Here is a 20,700-nt window from a genome sequence, read left to right on the forward strand (position 1 = left end):
AAAAACAAAAACAAGTTGGCTCTGTTAACCTGGGCTCAAGGTAGAAGAAATTTCTTCTCTGACAGTTTATATCTAAGACCCAATCCATTGGACACAATTTATGTGCCTTCTCAGATCTGGTTGGACTTTCACATCTCTGGAGCCCTTAGCTGTTTCCTCATGGGGATCCCCAGCTGTTGCCTCTGTTGTATTAGCTGCAGTTGTCACCACCTTATCTGTTAATGGTTTCTATACTTTCCACAGGAGCTGTAGCAGTTCTGGAGACCAGGCCCAACCCAACTGCACTCAAGAAAATGCCGTGGATCGATTCAAATAAGGCATTGTGCTGCATTATTTGGGAAATTCAAGTTAGAAATGACTATAATTTGACTTTTGGTTCATAACACTCTGACAAAACTAGTAGAGACAAAGAACAAATCTTCAGAAAAAAAAAAGAACCCATAACTTTGTATTGTAAGACTCTCATAGATAAACCATGAAAAAATAAAGTTACAGTTCAAAAAATAACAAGGAAAATGCGCACACACACATAAATAAGTCAACAAAAAGCATGAATCAGGAGGGAAAAACAAAAATGAAACAACACAGGGGACATATCCTTCAAGAGTTCCACAGAATGAGCATATCAAATGGTGAATATAAGGTAAAATTTTGAGTTCCTCCCAGAAGCAGACTCTAAGGGAAGGGCTCAAATGAAAGTAGTTTATGTAGTAAATGGCCCCAGGATATACCAGTAGAGGACTGGGAAAATTAGGTGCAAAGGGGAAAGAAGCCAGCAGACAAGGTGATACTAAACCAGTTTCTACTTTGGGCAAGTGGATCCAGTGTCACTCTGCTAGGTGGTGTAGAACATACCTCAGAATTATCCCAAATGAGAGACAAGGAAGATGAGGATATTTAGACTTTGACTTCCTTTCCATCACTGGAAGAAAGATGCTTCTGGGACCATTAACTCTTCCATCCTTTGGATTTGCCTTGTGCATGGGCTGAGTGTGCTCCTAGGGTCAGGAAAAATTAAACAGACAGAGCTGCAGGTTTCCAGCAACAGACTCTGCTTTGTAGAGGTGAATGTCAAAGGGTTGTGAACAGGAATATCAGGATCTGACTGCTAAGAATGCTTAAAGAAATAAAGGCTGTAATAAGAATATTTAAACAGCAGTGTGGTATCATTATGAAAATGACCAGGCAGATTTTAAAATAAACTGAATAAAACTTTGAGGGAAAAAGAAATCCAGATATCAAAGTCCAAGTAGATGAGTTAAATGGATTAGAGACAGCTACAGAGACATTTAGTGAAATCAAATAAATATTTAAAAAATTATACAAAGTGCAACGCAAAGGAAATAAATGGTAGAAAATATGAAAGAAAGTCCAGAGTAAAGAGTTTTAAAATATATTTAAATGGAATCCAAAATAACAGAGAAAATGGGATAGAGGAAATATTCCAAGAGATAATGGCTGAGAATTTTCCAGAATTGTTAAAAGATATAAAACTTCAGAATCAACAATCCTCCCAAAGTCTCAAACAGAAACAAGAAATCCACTTATTAATACACAATTAGGCATATCCCAGTAACCACAGAGCATTGGAGACAAATGGGAAGTGTTACAGGCAGTCAGAGAAAGAAAAACTAGAACAGATTTCTCAAGAGCCAAAAAGGACAGAAGTATAATGTCTTCAAAATTCTTGCAGAACTTGCTGGCTACCTAAAATTGAATTCTCAACGAAACTATTATTCAAAAAAAGAATAAAAACAAGATGTTTTCAGATGAACAAAAATGAGAGTTTACCACCAGCAGAGTTGGTTGTACTTCACCAAAGACATTTCTAAGAGACTCCAAGAAGATGGAAATAGACCCCAGAATGAAGGTTTTTTTAATCAGAGATCAAGAAACTAAGGCCTGCCCTCTAAATCCAGCCTGTAGCCTGGTTTTATAAGGCCTGAGAGCTAAGAATGTTTTTTTGTTTTTTTGATAGATTTATATATATATATATATTTTGTTTAACGTTTTTATTGGAGTATAATTGCTTTACAATGGTGTGTTAGTTTCTGCTTTATAACAAAGTGAATCAGTTATACATATACATATATCCCCATAACTCTTCCCTCTTGCGTCTCCCTCCCTCCCACCCTCCCTATCCCACACTTTTAGCTGGTCACAAAGCACCGAGCTGATCTCCCTGTGCTATGCGACTGCTTCCCACTAGCTATCTATTTTACATTTGGTAATGTATATATGTCCACATATATACTACCACTCTCTCACTTTGTCCCAGATTTATATTTTATAACAGCTTTAGTTTTACAGAAAAATTGAGCAGATAGTACACAGTTTCCATATACATTCTACTCTTCCCCACCTTCACCCCAGTTTCCCTTATTATTAACATCTTACATGAGTATATTTGTCAAGATTGATAAACAAATATTGATACATTGTACACATACATATATATAAACATGTATACACATAAACAGATTAGTAGGTGCACACATACACATACACGCATAAGTGTATACCCATACATATACAAATGAACACCCACATCATTGATTGTTATGTCTTCTTGGAAAACTGACCCCTGTTTATTCCTGGAATAGTAGTTTCCCTTGAGGGCAGGGCTTTTGTTATGCAGAGCAGAAGGCTCTGGGTGTATTTCAAAATGGCTACTTTTCCCTTCCCCGTTCCCAAAGCAGAGGGGATTTTTCCCTCTGATATGAGCTCCTGGAACGAGAACTCATGAAAGTGCAGGGACCTCCCTATGATGGGGCCTTTAGGAGTTTTTAACTCTCAAGCTAGTCCACACTCAGCCTTCAGCAATTTATCGATTGCCATCTAAGTGTTCCTACATATACATATGTATATATATAACATATAATTACATAACATATATAACACATATAATACCAGTTACTGGCTTCAGCTCCTGGTAAGCTGTATTGTATTAAGCCACTAATATATGGGGACTAGTTATAAAAGATAGTTTTACCTGAATACATATAACTTTCTAGCCATTGGTGGAGGGAAAATGGAATGTAAAATGCCTGATGGAGATTCAAAAGTAAGCAGGAAAGGAGAAGAGAAAAGAAAAGAAGCAAAGAAAAAGCAGGGTAAATATAAAGTAGTAGGACTAATTCAGAATGCACTAGTGATCACAATAAATGTCAGTAGAGTAAACATACAAGTCAAAATAAGAATATTTTCAAGTTTGCATAAATAATAAAATCTCTATATATGCTCTTTTCAAACACAACATTAAACATTTTGACACATAATAGTGAAAAGTTAAAGGATAAATATTAGGCAAACACTAAACAAAATAATCTGGTGTAGGTGTGTAAATATATCCATCTCTCTTTATTAGACAAAATGGACTTCAAAATAAAAATATTTTGGGGGGCTAAGGCATGTCAATGTTTAATGATAGAAGGTACAATTCTTACAGAAAGATGAAGAAAATCAGAATTTTTAAGCACCCAACACTATAATGTTTATATATATACATTTATTTATCTATATGCATAATATATTGTAATACATATATAGCAAAACTGACCGAATTTTAAAGAGAAATTACTAAATTAACATTCATGATAGGAAGTTTTAAACTCATTCATAAGGCATGATAGAGATAGAGACAAAAACATTGGTAAGGACATGGAGGATTTGTACAACACGATTAGCAAGTCTGATGCAGTGGGCACATACACAGCTCTGTAATAGGGAGAAACAAATCTGATTCCATATTGGATCTGTTTCTTTTACTTTAACCTTTGTATTCTATTGCTTTTGCTACAACTTAATCACTAAAGGGATGCTGCCTATAACTTAAAGTATACGTAATGGCCCATCTCTAGGAACACTGCCTCCCACGTCTGAACTAAAATACCTTTCAGCTCATAGGAAACATCCTAACCAGGCCCACCTATGAACGGCTGCAGGAAAGAAGGAATTAACACATCCCTTCTGGAGTCTGGCCGAAACCAGGAGATATTTGCAACAGCTTATCACCTTTTTAACTTTACCTCCTCACTTCCCTGCTCTTTGTAAAAGAAACTAGCATCCAAACCCTGGCAAGATGGTTCTTTGGGACACCAGCCTACCATCTTCTTGGTCTGCTGGCTTCCTGAATAAAGTCACTACTTCTTGCCCTAACAACTTGTCTCTCCATTTTTTGACCTGTCGTGCGGCGAGTGGTACAAGCTTGGACTCAGTAACAGCTCTATATCCAACAATTAGAGAATGTACATCCTTCACAAATACACATGGAACATTTATAAGAAATGTCCATATTCTACGTCATTAAGCAGGTTCTTAAAAAAAAAATCAAAGAATTGATAAACAGATGATCTTTTCTGTTTATAGTTTATTTACTTTAGAAATCATTAAAAATGCGAATTTAAAAATCTATATGGAAATTATAATAAAAGACACTTGCAAATAATCTTTGGTTCTAAACAGGAATAATGATGGACATTAGAAAATATTTAGGACTGAAAATTGATGAAAACAATTCATCTAAAATTTAGGAGATGTAGGTAAAGCATTACTTAAAATAATTTTAACACTCTTATTCCTTATATTATTAAGTTTGAAAATTGATAACCTAAGTTTTCAACTTAAAGCAGTTAGAAAAAGAACAACAGAATAAAACCAAAGTAAGTTGGAAGAATGAAATAATAAGAGGAGGAATTAATTAAATAGAAAAAAAATAAAATAGAGAGGATCCACAGAGCCAAACACTCACTTTTTGAAAAGTCTAATAAAATAGGCACCCCCTGGCAAGATTGAGCACAGAAAAAAAAAGAGAGAAAGAGAGAATCCATCAAAGAAGAATATTAGCAGTGAAAAAAGTCATAACCCCATAAACAGAAAAAGATTTTTTTAAAAGAAGATATTATAAACAAGTCATTAAATTTGAAAACTTAAGACAAAATGTTCAATTTCTAGAAATATAACTAGCCAATAGTGATTCAGAAGAAATTAAAATCCTGATTAGTCCTCAATGATCAAAGGAAATGAATATAATATTTAAGCCTCAGCCTCCCCCCTGGCATCAAAACTGGATATCTGAGGCAGTGAAATAACACAAAATTCCAATCAACATCTTGGCTTTTTTTTTTTTTAACCTACTTAGAACTTGACAAAATGATTATAAAATATATATTGAAGTCCAAAAGACTAAAATAGCCACAATAATTTGGAAGAAGTACAATATAAGGAGACCTCCTTCCATATACAAATACTTATTATAAACTGTAAGTAATATAAAGCTATAAACAATAAAGGCAGTGTGCATTGCTCCAGGAAAGAAAAATAGACCGATGGAACTGAACAGAGACTTGAAATAGATCAGTGCATGAATGGAAACCTTATATATGACAGAGGCAACATTGCCTACCAGTGGAGAAGGATAGGCTATTGATCAAATAGTATTTAGAACTTCGATTATCAATATAGAGAAAAAAAATGAGAATCCCTGTCTCTAACCAAAGACTATAAATAATACTGTGTGGATTAAAGATCTAAATGTGGCAGCAACAGTTTAAAATGTTTTGGAGGAATTGTAAGAGACTATCTTTATAATTTCAGAATAGGGAAAGGAATAAATTTTAGTCAATTATTTGTTAACTTGGTATTATGAACTCAAACATTAGGATTGCCTAATAATTTTTAGTAATATAATATCTGAACTGCTTTTTCTATGTTATGTATACAGAGCCTTGGTTGATCACACTTATTCATCCCTTGAATGGAATACTATTGTTCAATGAATCAATAACATTTCATAGCTCAAGTCAAGTAATTTTAAAACAGAGTTTAAATAAGTGGAATTCTTTAAACCTCAGGTGTTGTATTTTTTCCTCTAAAACATGGGGAAAATGAGTTTGAAATATGTATTCAACAAATAGGGGGCAAAAGGTTGTAGCATTTAGTTTTAACTTTTAAAAGAACAATAAAATATGTGTTTTAAGTGAGCTTATTTTAAAAAATAAAATTCGTTGAATAAATCCTATGAGCAATAAGCTCAAATATTTTTATGTCATATTCTAGATTTAGAGCAGAGTACTAAAGAATATTTATATTGATGTGCATTACTCTTAATCCTCTTTGATTTAGTACCTCACATATAAAGACAAATTTGAAGATTGGCATGTAATGCTTTTCATATCATGTTTTTGCCAATGGAAACATGATGATTGTATATTTTTTATGTAATTGTTAATGACAAACTTAACTATAATATGATTTAAAAGTAAAATCTATCTTTATATAGTCTGTAGTTTTACAAACACAGGATTTTCTGTTCATTTGCACACAAGAGGCAGCTATAAATACTTTGTACATTTGAAGTGACAAAACCAAGATGAGAGTGGAAGTCATAATTGTATTCCTTTTTCTTTTTATTTTAAGCAACAAAACAATTTCATTAATGTATTTATTTGGGGATAGCTTTATTCTACTAAGAATATTTTGGTAATTTAAAATTGCAAAAACTATATATCTTTTCATAGACTAATATGATGGATCATCATATTTCCACTAACGTTTTTATGTGGCTGTCTTAGGAACACTATTTCCTTAAAATACCTGCAAGATATCGGCTACATAAAGAAAGACAAGCAACTTTAAGTGTTATTTATTCATCCACGAATAGAGGCTGTAGCATACAACACCACAGTTTTTGTTCTTTGATTAGCATGGGTGCTTCTGGTGACCCTTACTAATGTCTGCAAAGAATGTGAATGAAAGATGGGAATAGACAATATATTCAGTGCACTGACTTTTCCTCGTAACCTTCACCACCACAGTTTCATGACTTTGCTCCATCATGAAGTATAGGGAAATAAAATACCACTTTTTTTTTCCCTTGGAAGGCTTTATTCTATTGTTTATTTTTGCTGTTGTTGATTTACAGGTGAAAAGTAATCTAAAGTAATTTTTAAGATTTCTGGTCTACATAGAATGATTTTGATACCATAGTATAGAATAGTGCCTGGAACCATTTTGAAGGATATTTTTTGTTACCTTCCTTGAATCTATTCTCCCCTTCTCCCCATTTTTGTTTTTGTTTTTAACCAAGAGAATCTTTATATTTGGGGAGGAAATCTGCTCCCTCCTTTTTTCTAGCCATGCAGTTTGGGTGAAATTGAATGCATGTCCTGCTTCAGGGGTGGCTCTTTGTTGTCTAAAATCAGAGTACGGACGGTCCTCGACTTACAATGGTTTGACTTAAGATTTTTTGGCTTTACAATGATGGTGCAAAAGTTATACACATTCGGTAGAAACCATACTTCAAATTGTGAATTTTGATCTTTTCCCAGGCCAGTCATATGTGGTACAATACTTCCTCATGTTGCTGGGAAGTATTGAGGGTAAAAAACCGATATACTTACCACCGTTCTGTACTCATACAACCATTCTGTTTTTCACTCTCAGTATAGTATTCAATACATTACATGACATGTTCATTATTTTATTATAAAATAGGCTTTGAGTTAGGTGATTTTGCCCACTGTAGGCTAATGTAAGTGTTGACCTGAAATAGATAGACTCTCATATATCTCTCCAGCAAAGATGGGTTCAGATAAGCAGAGAATTGCAATTTGGAGTCTGCAAAGATGGCAAACCACTTGCAAGCACCACTTGCTCCCCTCCCTCACATCTCCCCCCAACAAGGGAGGGAGAACACTTCTATAGAGGAGAAAAGGAAGTTGGGAGGGCCATAGTAAACAAAGAGTCCTTGACTTTTTATTGGCTGAGTCCTTTCCAGGAAATAAGAGAAGTCTTTCTTCTTCCTTTTGTACCTGGGTAGGGCCTCAAGGCATGAAAGCTCCCCTTTCTGGTCTCCCAACTCTATTTAATTGAAGTTTCTGTTTATTAATTTTTACATAAGTTTTCTGACCATGTTTAAGATAGGCTAAGCTAAGCTATGATGTTTCCTAGGTTAGATGTATTAAATGCATTTCAACTTTGACATTTTCAAGTTATGATGGATGGGATGTAATCCCATCACAAATTAAGGAAGACCGGCTTTGTAATCTTGTCACAGTGGTTGGATTAGGGAAGGACACTGTCACCTCTTTTTGTTTATTGCTATATTTAGTTGAGAATTTTTGCATCTATATTCATAGGGGATATTCATCTTTGGTTTGCTTTGCTTTTTAAAAAAAGAAACCAAAATGTTTAATTTTATGAATAAAGAAAGTTTACTCAGGGTTTATGCAGATCATAAGAATGCTTAGATTATAACAGCTGAAAGATCCACAGCTGATTGGAAGGAAGGAATAAAGAAAGTAACTTATATTTTCACTGCCTAAACAAAAATCTAATTGCTATAGATGTCTTGTAAAATTTCCCAAAAAAGGTCTAGCCAAATTTATTTTCTAGTGGATTCTTTTTCCTTTTTTCAGGGATGAAAAATAAGATTCAATGTGTATATTATTGATTATAACTAATATCACAGCTTGAAAAAGTCATGAGACAGAAGCATAAATATAATATTAAAAAGGCAAGATTTTCAAATTGTATTAAAGGTATATTAACCATAGTAACTGGAAAAGATATATTAAACTTAGCAGTGTACCACACAAGTTCGAAACAAAACTCATAGGGCAGACCAAAACTGATGCTAATTAAGGAAAATGGTCTGTTTTTTAGAAAGGGTGTCCAGACAGACACCACTACAAAGAAATGCCAACAGTAACTATTGGTCCCTTCTGTTCCTTAGTGAAGTGTCAAAGATAGAGTGACTGGGTTAACAGCTTAAGGTTTCTCCAAGCATCTGTAGTATTATCAGCACGGTCCAGGCCTTGGGAGTCCTGACACTTCAGGAGGTTTCTGGCCTTCTTGGGCAAGTCTGCACATTTGTGTTCCTGAAATAAATTCAAAGTCTTCATGGTGTTCAGAGTCATGGTAGTCTATATGCTTCTTTTTCTTGTTGTAAACTGTAACTTGAAGGGAAACTATTTCCAAGGTGATTAAGCCAAGGGCCATTGTTATCTCTTTGCTGTTATGAGTTGGTTCATAAAGACCCTTCCCTGTTTTCTGGATGAGACATGCCAGCAGAGTCTCACCCAACAGTATAAAAGTCGATTCCTGCGACCATCAGTGTTCTGCAATGCTACTGGACCTCAGTTGGTCCATGATGGGATATGGAAAGATGGCCACCACTGTTGTTTCAGGATTCAGGATTTCTTCCTCTAGCACTACAGCCTGTTCCTTCATGTGCCACTTCAAAGGAACATTATTATTTTTTGTCCAGCCACCAAGAGAGTGAAGGAGAAAGACAGGGCACCTGTAAGCCCCTCTCTAGAAGTTGCTTTTGATATCCTGTATTAATGGAGCATGTCCATTGTGGACTGAGTTTCATAATTAAATTCAAAGGCAGCATCAGCCTTCGTATCTTTAAACATCTGCTTTAGCTCAGTAGGAGTGAAACAATACTGATCAAGATCATCATTCTAATAAATTTGGTCAAAGACTTGAAGATCTCCTTCAATCAGCCAATCTCCTTGTTCCAAAACAAATCTTGATGTAGGGGTGGTCCTGACTGTTGTTCCTCACTGTCTAGCACAGCGTTCCTCCTTCCTGTGTTAAAAAAAAGCTCTGGATTGTGAAGAAGAAGAGCTGCACAGTGACCCTCCTACATCAGAGCAAAAGCTGTCCAGATGTCCAGCATTTATCTTCTTGAGTAGCTGTCAGAAATATAGGCACTGACAAATTAATGATGTCCCCACCCAGAAGATAATCAAAATGAAGGCACTGCAAGTACTCCCCATTTCTGATAAAGCCATTCAGTGAGATGCGCCAATCTTTTGCCAAAATCTGCACACACCGCACAACGACTTTATTAATTTTTAATGCTGATAATGTTTCTCCATCTGTTTTTGCCAAATGAACTTTATTTTCTGGCACACACAAGATGCCACAGGTACAATATCCCATTCCCAAAGAAGTTCCATAACTCTTACTGCACACAGCCATTTATGTCACAGGAGTCTGTTTTCAGCGTCAATTCAGGGGCTTTTGGTTTTTTATATTCAGAACCAAACCCAGTGAAACATTTAATTTCTCTAGCCCATGCTTTTTATTAGAGTCCTTTGATAACCTCTGCTCACAAACACGCAGAGGTGCATTTAACAAATACTTCAAAAAAAGGCAAACTTGTACCCTCCCGAATTTGCCTTGTATTATTGTGATCTTGAGTATAAGGCGATATAAAACTTGTAATGCACACTAAGCCAGCACCTGTAAACAGCTTAACAACTTCTGCAACTCATCCAACATTCTCGTCTCTGTTCAATACTAAAGCCAAGGTTTTTATTGAGACCTTGATGAACGTTGTCACCAACCAAAGTATAGCACGGATAACCTGGCAAACCAAGTATTCCTCCAAAGCCATGCTCACCGTGGTTTTTCCTGCTCCAGATAAGCCTGTTAGCCAAACTGTGCAACCAAAAAAGCCACCTCTTGTCTCTACCACCTGACCTCTTGTTCCTGCTGACATGGTGAGCTTGAGAGGTGGTATTAGGTGCTCTCTGCCTTCCCCAGTTCTGCATGTTATTGCTCAGTATGTCTTTCTTGTGCAGGATCTCAAGGACCTTCACGGCCGTAGAGAGTGCACAGGGTGCCGGGGTTTTCAACCCCCAAAGGTTAGAAGGAGGAGGGGAGGCCTGTGGGGGTGGAGCAGAGCAGGAAGGTATGCTCTGACCTAGGCACTTTATGCTCTAGATTCTAGTCGTGTGGCTTGTTGGCTGTACCTCTGATATGGGTCAGGGCAGAGGTATATGGGATTTTTTTTTTCTTGTGATATCTTTGTCTGGTTTTGGTATCAGGGTAACACTGGCCTCATAGAATGGGTTTGAAAATGTTCCCTCTTCCTTTATGTTTTGGAAAAGTTTGTGAAGGATTGGTATTAATTCCCATTTAAATGTTTGATAGAATTCATCAGTCAAGCTATCTGGTTCTGAGCTTTGCTTTGTGGGAAGTTTTAAAATTACTAATTCATTCTCTTTGTTAGAGGTCTACTCAAATTTTCTATTTCTTCTTCAGTCAGTTTTGGTAATTTGTGTTTCTAGGAATTTGTCCATTTCCTCTAAATTATCTAATTTATTGACCTAAAATTGTTTATAGTATTTCCATGTGATACTTCTTATTTCTGTAAGTTTGGTAGTGATGTCACCTTTTAATCATTATCCTGTAAAGGTAATCATTACCATGCCTTATAGGGTAAACACTTCCTTAAGCCTATATTCCTAAACACTATAGTTTTAATTGTTCTCTGAATTCCACACAAATGAAATCATATGTAATATATTCTTGTCTGGCTTCTCTTGCTTTATTTTATGTTTGTAAATTTATCCCTGTACCTTTAGTTTGTTCATTTCATTGCAGTGTACTATTCCATTGAATGAATACAGGCATACCTCATTTTATTGTGCTTCACAGATATTGCAGTTTTTAGAAATTAATGGTTTCTGGCCCTGTGTCCAGCAAGTCTGCAGGTGTCATTTTTCCAAAAGCATTTGCTCACTTCATGTCTCTATGTCACATTTTGGTAATTCTCACAATATTTCAAATCCTCCACCAGAAAGAAGATTATGACTTGGTGAAGGCTCAGATGATGGTTTTCATGTTTTAGCAATAAAGTATTTCTAAATTAAGATTTTTACATTGTTTTTTCAGACCTAATGCTATTGCACACTTAATAGACTATAGTATAGTGTAAACATAACTTTTATACGTACTAGAAAACCAAAACATTCGTGTGACTTGCTTTATTGTGATATTCACTCTGTTGCAGTGGTCTGGAATCAAACCCACAGTACCTCCCAGGTATGCTTGTATACAACAATTTATTTATTCAGTGACATTTGGTTATTTTCTTGTTTTGGGAATATTATAAAAATTGCTGCTGTTAATGTTCTTGAACCTGTGTTTTGTTTCTTACAAACATGCAATTATGTTGGATTATACATAGGAGTGATCTGCTGAGACACAGGATTTATGTCTGCTCAATTTTAGTTGATAATGCCAAAGAATTTTCAATGTAGTTATATCAGCTGATACTCCCATCAGTAGTATATAAAGATTTCCATTGCCTTATCTCCTTGCCAAAACTTAGTATTGTCATTAAAAATATCTTTAGTCATACTAGCTTGGTTACAGTGGTATCACATTATGGTTTTCATATGCATTTTTCACAACAAATTGAGCTCCTTTTTATATTGTATTGTCATTTAGATAACCTCCTTTGAAAGTGCCTGTTGAGGCCCCTGCTTATTTTTCTATTGTGCTGTCTTTTTATTAGATCTGTAAGAGTTTTAATATATTCAGATAAGTGTCCTTTACTGGCTATATATGTTGAAAATGTTTTCTCAAACTGTATAGTTTAATTTATAATGTATTTTGATGAATAAAATTCTTAATTTTAATGCAGTTAATATTTGATATTCCCTTTTTGGTTAGTGTTTCTTGGTTACTTAGTTAAAAATATATCTTCCTACTTATAGTTCATGATAATGTTATGTTCTAGACAATTAGGTCAACTACTCACCTAGAATCAATTTTTATGTATGGTTTGAGCTAAGGGTCAAGTTTTATTTTTCTCCATATTGATATTCAATTAATGAAGCATCATTGACTGAAAGAGCATCTTTCTCACACTATTTAGCAATACTCCACATGTCTTCAATCAATTGTCCACATATGCATATGATTTAATGTGGCCCAAAGATTTGAAGGAACAAGGGGAGTGAGAGATTAACAGAATCTGGAGATGGAAAGACAGCTGTAGCCATAAGAAAAGGCCACAGGACAAGAACTGCGACCTTAGAGGAACATAGCCCCTGAAAGGTGTGGTACAATAAGGAATAAGCAGAGAAAAGAAAAATCCCAATTGTTGCGTCTTGTTTCCCCTTAAACTCCTGTTCAGTTGGAACCCAAATGGAAACCAGAAAGCAAAGGAGCTTGTTGATGCAATTCATACCTGGGGCATAGCCCAGGTAGAAAGGTGAAGCAAGAACAAGAATGTCAGACGGAAGATACCTAGCACAGCCAAGTACATTTGCCTCTCAGCATCCTCTCCTCATTTGTCCAGGTGAAATATTTGTTTCCCCACTACAGGAGACACCCAAAATGTCCCCCCTGAACTAATGTCTCATCATAGAGTAGGTCAATGCAATCAAAATCCTACCTGGAAAGTAATGTTTAGCCACCACCAGTGTTCTTCATATAAGGTAACAGCAGGAGGGAGTGGGGGAGTGTGGAGGGAGGAAATGGGTGCAAGAGAAGCAACTAACTAACATAAAACATAACTACTATATCCTCTACTTCTATAGTTAGACATGAGGCTTAAGTTGATAAAGGTAGCTGCCTTCTTCCACAGCCCATTTTATGTTTCTATTATTATCCATCTCAGCTGAATAGTGTTATTTATTTGGTGGGATGGCCCAAACCTCCATATGTGTAGGCTCTGAATCCTTGGTGATTCCATATTTACTGGGTTGTCCTAGTTTTCCACAGTTCAGAATTATTGAGCACAAGGTATATGTAGATGCCTTAGTGAATTATCTGGCTCCATTCATAGTTTGTACCTAACGGGTAGCAGTAACCCAATTTCAACTTTTAATCATGATGTGTCATCACAGACTATGCAGTGACACTCTTTCTGTCTGTTTGTTACATGTCATGAGGGTCTGAAATTTTAGAAGCAGTCTCAGCTTTTAACTCAATGAGGCTATAACTGTGTGTCTTGGTGGATACAAGGATCCACTACTGGACACCAACTTTCCTCTACTGCACACTAACATTCCCCAAACCAAATATGAAGGGAAGAAAAACTTTCTTTGGTAGTTTATTGATATAATACTGAGAGGGACCATTTTCACCTGTAAAACTTGATTCTGGCCATGGGAGAGTGGTACTAAGTATTGGCTGCTAGTTTAAGAACATACTTCATCCTCTGTGCTAGAACCCCAGCCTCCCATGATGTTGTTTTCTAGCTGATGCCATAATTGTGGCTTCAGCAGGCTATTTCACCATTCTGTTTATCCATCTGCTTTCTGATGGGGAGACATGGTAAAGCCAGTGAATTATGTAGGCCTATATCTTTCATTGTAATATGTGTCACCCTTTGTAAGGTTATATTGTGCAGAATGCCATGGCTGTAGATAAGGTATCTGGAAGGATGGTATTGGTAAAGTGCTGTGGACAGTAAAGGGATTTCTGTATCTGAAATATAAGCCTATGTCTGTGAGGACAAGTCACTCTCTCCTTCATGACAGAAAAGATTATTTTGATCACCTTCCACCAGGAAGCAGGCCAGTCTGCTGAGGAATGGTGTCACATGGAGCTGCTTGTGGCAGGTGGACCACTTGGCATGGTGATATTAAGATCAGGCTTTATGAGGTGAAATTCATGTTACAGAACACAGGACTAGCATTCGACCCTGCTCCTCAGAAATACTCTGTACATCGGTCATTTGAGCAAGCACGGGGGTGCCTGGAGAAAGACACTTACTGATAGCCACAGGGAACAACACCTTGTGCATCTGACTATGGAAAACATTCTCCACGGTGGATTTGTTCCTGTGGGAAAAAATCTCACACTCTGTATTCTTTCTAAAAGAAGTTCTCTATGAAACGCTCTCATAAATCATTACTCTAACAACTTAATTCTTTCCATGTCTCTGACCATTTAGACAACCTGTTGCCACTGCTCATGAATCAGTATATATCTGCACCTAAGGCTATCTTTCCTTCCATGCACAGTGGACAATCAGATGTACTACCTCAATTTCTGCCACAGGAAATATTTACCCTCATTGTTGTCTTTCAAGGCTACCCCTCAGTTGGACTATATTAAAGTCACTAACGACTTCTAGCTTAAATTAGCATACTAAGCAGGTCTACCTATAGACATAGTTTTGTTTTCTCTTCTCCTTTATTGGTCATAGGGTAGGGAAGTCCTATGCAGTTCCACATGAGGATTGTTGGAGAGCTGATAAAGCTGTAGAAGTACCTTGGGAATCTGAGCCACCAGCCAATGAAGTCAACTTGTGCCTTCCAAATCTGTTTGGGCAACCAAGTTGAATATATCATTTCTTTTTTACAATGCAATGCTTATAATGCACATCTAAGTTGATGGTTTGATGAATCAGATAACATCTAGTCTATAGATTACAAATCACTAGGGTTCCATAGACAAAATTTGGGGCAGGCCCAGAGCCCAGTAGCTAGTCAAGAGCTCCTTTACAAAAGAAGAATTGTAGCTAGCATAAGGGCATTGCTTCCTTCCCAAATCTTAGTGGTCTGAGCTGTGATTCACCTATTGGACTTGAGCAAAGCTTCATATGATATCCCTGTCGGCCACAGACAATTGCAATGCCACTGTGTCCAAAAAGTCATAATTCAATGAAAAGGTCAACTTGCACACAGAAGAAACTGAAAAGCCTAACAAATTACCAAATAAGGTTTATGTTTCTTCCCAAACACAAAGAAACTCAGCAAGAACTGTGCCACTTTCTTCATGGTGGTCAATAAAATTTGCAGCAACTTATTTCTCACTATGGAGAGAATATCCTGACAGTCCTTAGACTATTGGACCCTCTGAATATGGTATGCTCCTAAATTTTCATAGTCCTATTTCCTACCTTCTGGCATGCGTATGTCTTACTAAGGCATCTAAAGTGCTTGCCACTTTGTGTTCATTAGATTCAGTTAGCATAAAGTCACAAATGGAATGAACCAGTGTCATGTTCTATGGGATATCAAGACGATCAAGGGGACTCAGGGTTATATTATGACAGCACAAGAGAGTTGACATAACTCTGAGACAAGACCGTAATTTTATACTGTTGTACCTGTGAAGGCAAACTGTTTCTGATTATCTTTGCTGAAAGATATAGAAAAAAAGCCGAGTCAATCAGGTCAATTGCTGCATGCTAGCTGCCAGGGGCTGGGTTGATTTGCTCCATTAAAGATATCACATCCAGAAATGCACCTATGATTGGTATCTCCACCTGATGAAGTCTGTGATAATCGACTTTCATTTTCCATGACCCATTTGTTTTGTGAACTAGACATACATTAAAAGAGATTGGGATATTATAAGAATACTTGGTCTTTTTGAAGGCTTTGCTAGTCTCTAATAATGCCTTGGGGAATGCAAAATTTCTTTTGGTTTACTTTTCTTGACAGATGTGGGGGAAGGTGGGGAGTTCCATGGGATTCATTTGGCATTTTCTACCATAATAGACTTCACTCAGTTTCTACTCCTTCTCCACTAGTACTTTGATTTTAGCACAAGACAGTTAAGCCCTGAGTCTGTGCTGCCATGCTACAGTCCTTATAACCAGGCTTTGGGTTTAGTTTACATCGGTACTTTACCTGTGACTATGGAAGATGAGACCCTTCAGAGCTATTATTAGGGCTTTATGACTTTCAGTTCTGATTTGGATTTAGAAAATTTTTTCCTGAGTAATCTTTATGGGGTCATCTGAAGTCTCCAGCTAATCTCATAATCATTATAATCATTATTGTTGTCAAAGTAATCAATTGACATAGCCATTTGTTCTGCCAATGTCTATTCTCCTGGTGTACTTCCTTCCATGCCACCAACTGAAGGACCAGAGGGCTAGTAAGAGTGGGAGGCTGTTACTATTCCTAGGCCTGAAAGGGCAATGGGAAGGAATGAATACTAGAACTAGAAAGGATAGTTGTATAGAGAAGGGTAACTGACAAGAGCTATATAGTTTTTAGTAGAGGAGCACAGTCACCCACTATAACACAATGGAGAGAAAATTAGGGGAAAAAATACCTAAACTCATTCTTTCCCACCCTATATTATCCTATCTCCCACTGGCCAAAGGAAATAAGAAGCCAGAGGACAAGGGAACCCATTAAGGCAGTCCCTATAGATCGACCTCTTGCTGTACAGAGCAGAGAGAAGGGTGGATTTGGCAGGGCAGAGCTATCTCGTGCTTCCCAAATCTTCAACTGGCTAACTCATCTTTTGTTTCTTAGCTGACATGTTATTTCCCCAAAGAAGTTTTCCTAAAGCCCTAAATACAGCATTATAAAAAGGCTCAACAGTCTTCTCTTTTAACACACTGTTGTTATTCTTGATAGGCCTTATTACAGTATGTATTTATATATAAATTAGTTGAGTCTATAGGTTAAGTTACACAATGGCTCACTATTTTATATTTTATTCTTTCATATTTGAATACCTGGTATCTTACACATAGTAGATACTTATTAAATATTTGTTGAAAAAACATAAATGAAATAATTAGACCTATGTAATCTATGACCTAAACCTACACACATATTATCATCTCTTTTGGAAAATGTGTTCTCAAATGTAAATCATTGACATTGCCACAAAATTTGTAAAACACAGCATACTTGTAAATCATAACCAATCTGTGTGCATCGTTTATACCCTACCTCCTGTGGTAGCTTAAATTACTTTATAGCAATTTGTGTGCCTTCATTTGTTTCTAAGTTCTACTAAGAATCATAATGTGTTTTTCTTACCATTGAATATTACCATTGAAGTACTGGTATAACAATTCAGTCTTGGGAAACTAACTAATATTTCTGGAGAAATGAAAGAATGTTTCTGGAATTCTGAAAAATTTTACACAGCTAATTGATACATTACAGGGAACCCAGAGAAAAATGTGGATTAAGAATGAAACTAACAACTAACAGTTAAACACTATGGTGCGTGCCAGACAGAATGCTGGATGCTTTATATATATTAGTTAAACTTAGGACGTTAACACAGTAAATAATTATACTCCCATTTTATGGATTGGAAAATATATCTTTAATTAGGAAAGATGATTCACAAGAATATACTTAGTGGTATCAAACTGGGAGCCAAGTGATTGAGCAGGTATGAAATTAAATGTTGCCTGGTCACTAAATATTGTTATTATTGTAATACTTCAGTGCCAATTGACACCAATGCTGAATGTCGCTTCTGTAATGGCACTTATCCAGTGTGTGAGGCTTATTATGGAATGATGTCAGTATCTTCTGTCATCAATTTCATAAAAAACTAACTTAGGTTTTCTTTGGTGGTTCTGATATATTTCAAAAAGATTAAGTGTGTTACTGTCCTGCTATACAGCTATGGGTAGCTCTAGCTGGTCAGTCTTTGGCAATGTTGAGGCATTTTACCTGGGTAATTTAATGGTGTCACAGCTTCATATATGTGCTTAGGACCTGCAGACAACATCTAGTGTAAAATAACTCAAGAGAATAAGATGTATCAATAAAAGAGCTTTGTGCAAAATGCCACATTAAATATTATTTTAATGGTTCAAAACTTTGACCATTAAAGTTGAGTTTTAGCTCCAAGCACAGAAGTTCTTTAGCACTAAAGCATTGCTCTAAAGAAAGGTCAAGATTTTTTTCTGTAAAGGGCTTGGCAGGCATATTTCTCTGTCACAACCAGCCAACTCTGTCACTGTAGCATGAAAATGGTCATAGATAATCTGTATAGGAATGAATATGTCTATATCTCAATAAAACTCTGGAAAGCCAAAACCTGAATTTCATATATTTTTAATGTGCCATAAAATCTTCTCCTTTTTTTTCCAACCATTTAAAAATGTAAAAATCACTCTTAGCTCATGGATGATACAAAAGCAGGTTATAGGCTGGATTTGGCTCATGGATCATAGTGTGCTGACCTCCTGCTCCAAACAATCTGACTGGGACAGAGTTTGCCTTTTTTAATACCATTTAACCTACAGTGTGGCAAAAATAGCTAAATGTCTACCATTAACTTGTGCTGTGTCTTCCATATGATAGCCAGATTTTGGAAGCAGCTGCCCAGCCAAGATCTTTACCTCCACCCCCATCCTGCAACCCTGCTTTTATTCAGAGCTAGATGACTGGTTCTCACCAAAGGAATGTGAGTGGGAGTAATGTGTGTCACCTCTAGGCCAGCGCACTTAACTGTAATATATGCAGTGTAAATACATGTAATTGCATGTACCTTTTCAGATTAGTGTTTTCATTTTTTCTGGATATATACCCAAGAGTGGAATTGCTGGATCATACTGTAGTTCTATTTTTAGTTTTTTAAGGAACCTCCATACTATCCTCCATAGTGGCTACACCAATTTACATTCCCACCAACAGTGTACAAGGGTTCCCTTTTCTCCACACCCTCTCCAACATTTGTTATTTGTGGTCTTTTTGATAGTAGCCATTCTGACAGGTGTGAGGTGATGTCTCATGGTGGTTTTGAGTTGAATTTCTCTAAAAATTAGTGATGTAGAGCATCTTTTCATGTGCCTGTTAGCCATCTGTATGTCTTCTTTGGAAAAATGTCTATTCAGATCTTCTGCCTATTTTTTGATGCTTTGTGGGGTTTTTTTTTGATATTAAGTTGTATGAATTGTTTATATATTTTGGATATTAATCTCTTGTCAATTATATCATTTGCAAATATTTTCTCCCATTCAGTAGGTTGTCTTTTCATTTTGTCCACTTTGCTGTGCAAGTGATTTTAAGTTTAATTAGGTCCCATTTGTTTATTTTTGCTTTTATTTCTTTTAGCTTAGGAGACAAATCCAAAAAAAAAATATTTCTATGATTTACAGCAGAGTGTTCTGCCTATGTTCTCTTCTAGGAGTCTTATGGTTTCCAGCCTTACTTTTCGGTCTTTAATCCATTTTGAGTTTATTTTTATATATGGTGTGAAAAAGTGTTTTAATTTTATCCTTTTACATATAGCTGTCCAACTTTCCAGCACCACTTATTGAAGAGACTGTTTTTTCTTCATTGTATATTCTTACCTCCTTTGTCACACATTAATTGACCATAAGTGCATAGGTTTATTTCTGGAATCTCTATTCTGTTCCATTGACCTATGTGTCTGTTTTTGTGCCAGTACCATGCTGTTTTGTTTACTGTAGCTTTGTAGCATAATCTGAAATCTGGGAGGGTTATACCACAAGTTTTGTTCTTTTTTCTCAAGATTACTTTGGCAATTCAGGGTGTTTTGTGGTTCCATATAAATCTTTAGATTACTTATTCTAGTTCTGTGAAAAATGTCATAAGTATTTTGATAGGGATTGCATTAAATCTGCAGATTGCTTTGGGTAGTATGGCCATTCTAAGAATATTAACAAGAGCATTGAATATCTTTCCATTTCTTTGCATCGTCTCCAATGTCTTTCACAATGTTTTATAGTTTTCAGAGTATAGGTTTTTCATATCCTTTGTTAAGTTTATTTGTTGGTATTTTATTCTTTTTGTTGTGATTTTAAACAGGATTTTTTTTTAACTTTTTCTGACAGTTCATTATTCTGTATAGAAAAGCAACAGATTTCTGTATATTAATCTTGTATCTTGCAACTTTATTGAATTCATTTATTAGTTCTAATAGTTTTTTTTGGTTCAGACTTTAGGGTTTTCTATATATAATATTATGCCATCTACAAATAATTAGTTTTACTTTCTCCCTTTCAATAGGGATTCCTTTTATTTCTTTTTCTTCTCTGATTGCTGTGGCTAGGACTTCCACTACTATGTTAAATAGAGGTGATGAGAGTGGACATCCTCATCTTTTTCCTGAATTCAGAGAAGAGGCTTTCAATTTTTTTATTGTTCTATATGACCCTAGCTATAGGTATGTCATAAATCGATTTTATTATGTTGAGGTATGTTC

The 20,700-nt window shown here is 36.0% G+C and overlaps 1 pseudogene; it reads right to left on the bottom strand.

The window, feature by feature from the left end:
* Positions 1–10,017: 10,017 nt before the first annotated feature.
* LOC133087129 (bifunctional 3'-phosphoadenosine 5'-phosphosulfate synthase 1-like) lies at positions 10,018–14,488 on the bottom strand (annotated as a pseudogene).
* Positions 14,489–20,700: the final 6,212 nt, after the last annotated feature.

This window comes from Eubalaena glacialis, chromosome 3 (genome assembly GCF_028564815.1).
Source record: "Eubalaena glacialis isolate mEubGla1 chromosome 3, mEubGla1.1.hap2.+ XY, whole genome shotgun sequence".
Classification (NCBI taxonomy): domain Eukaryota; kingdom Metazoa; phylum Chordata; class Mammalia; order Artiodactyla; family Balaenidae; genus Eubalaena; species Eubalaena glacialis.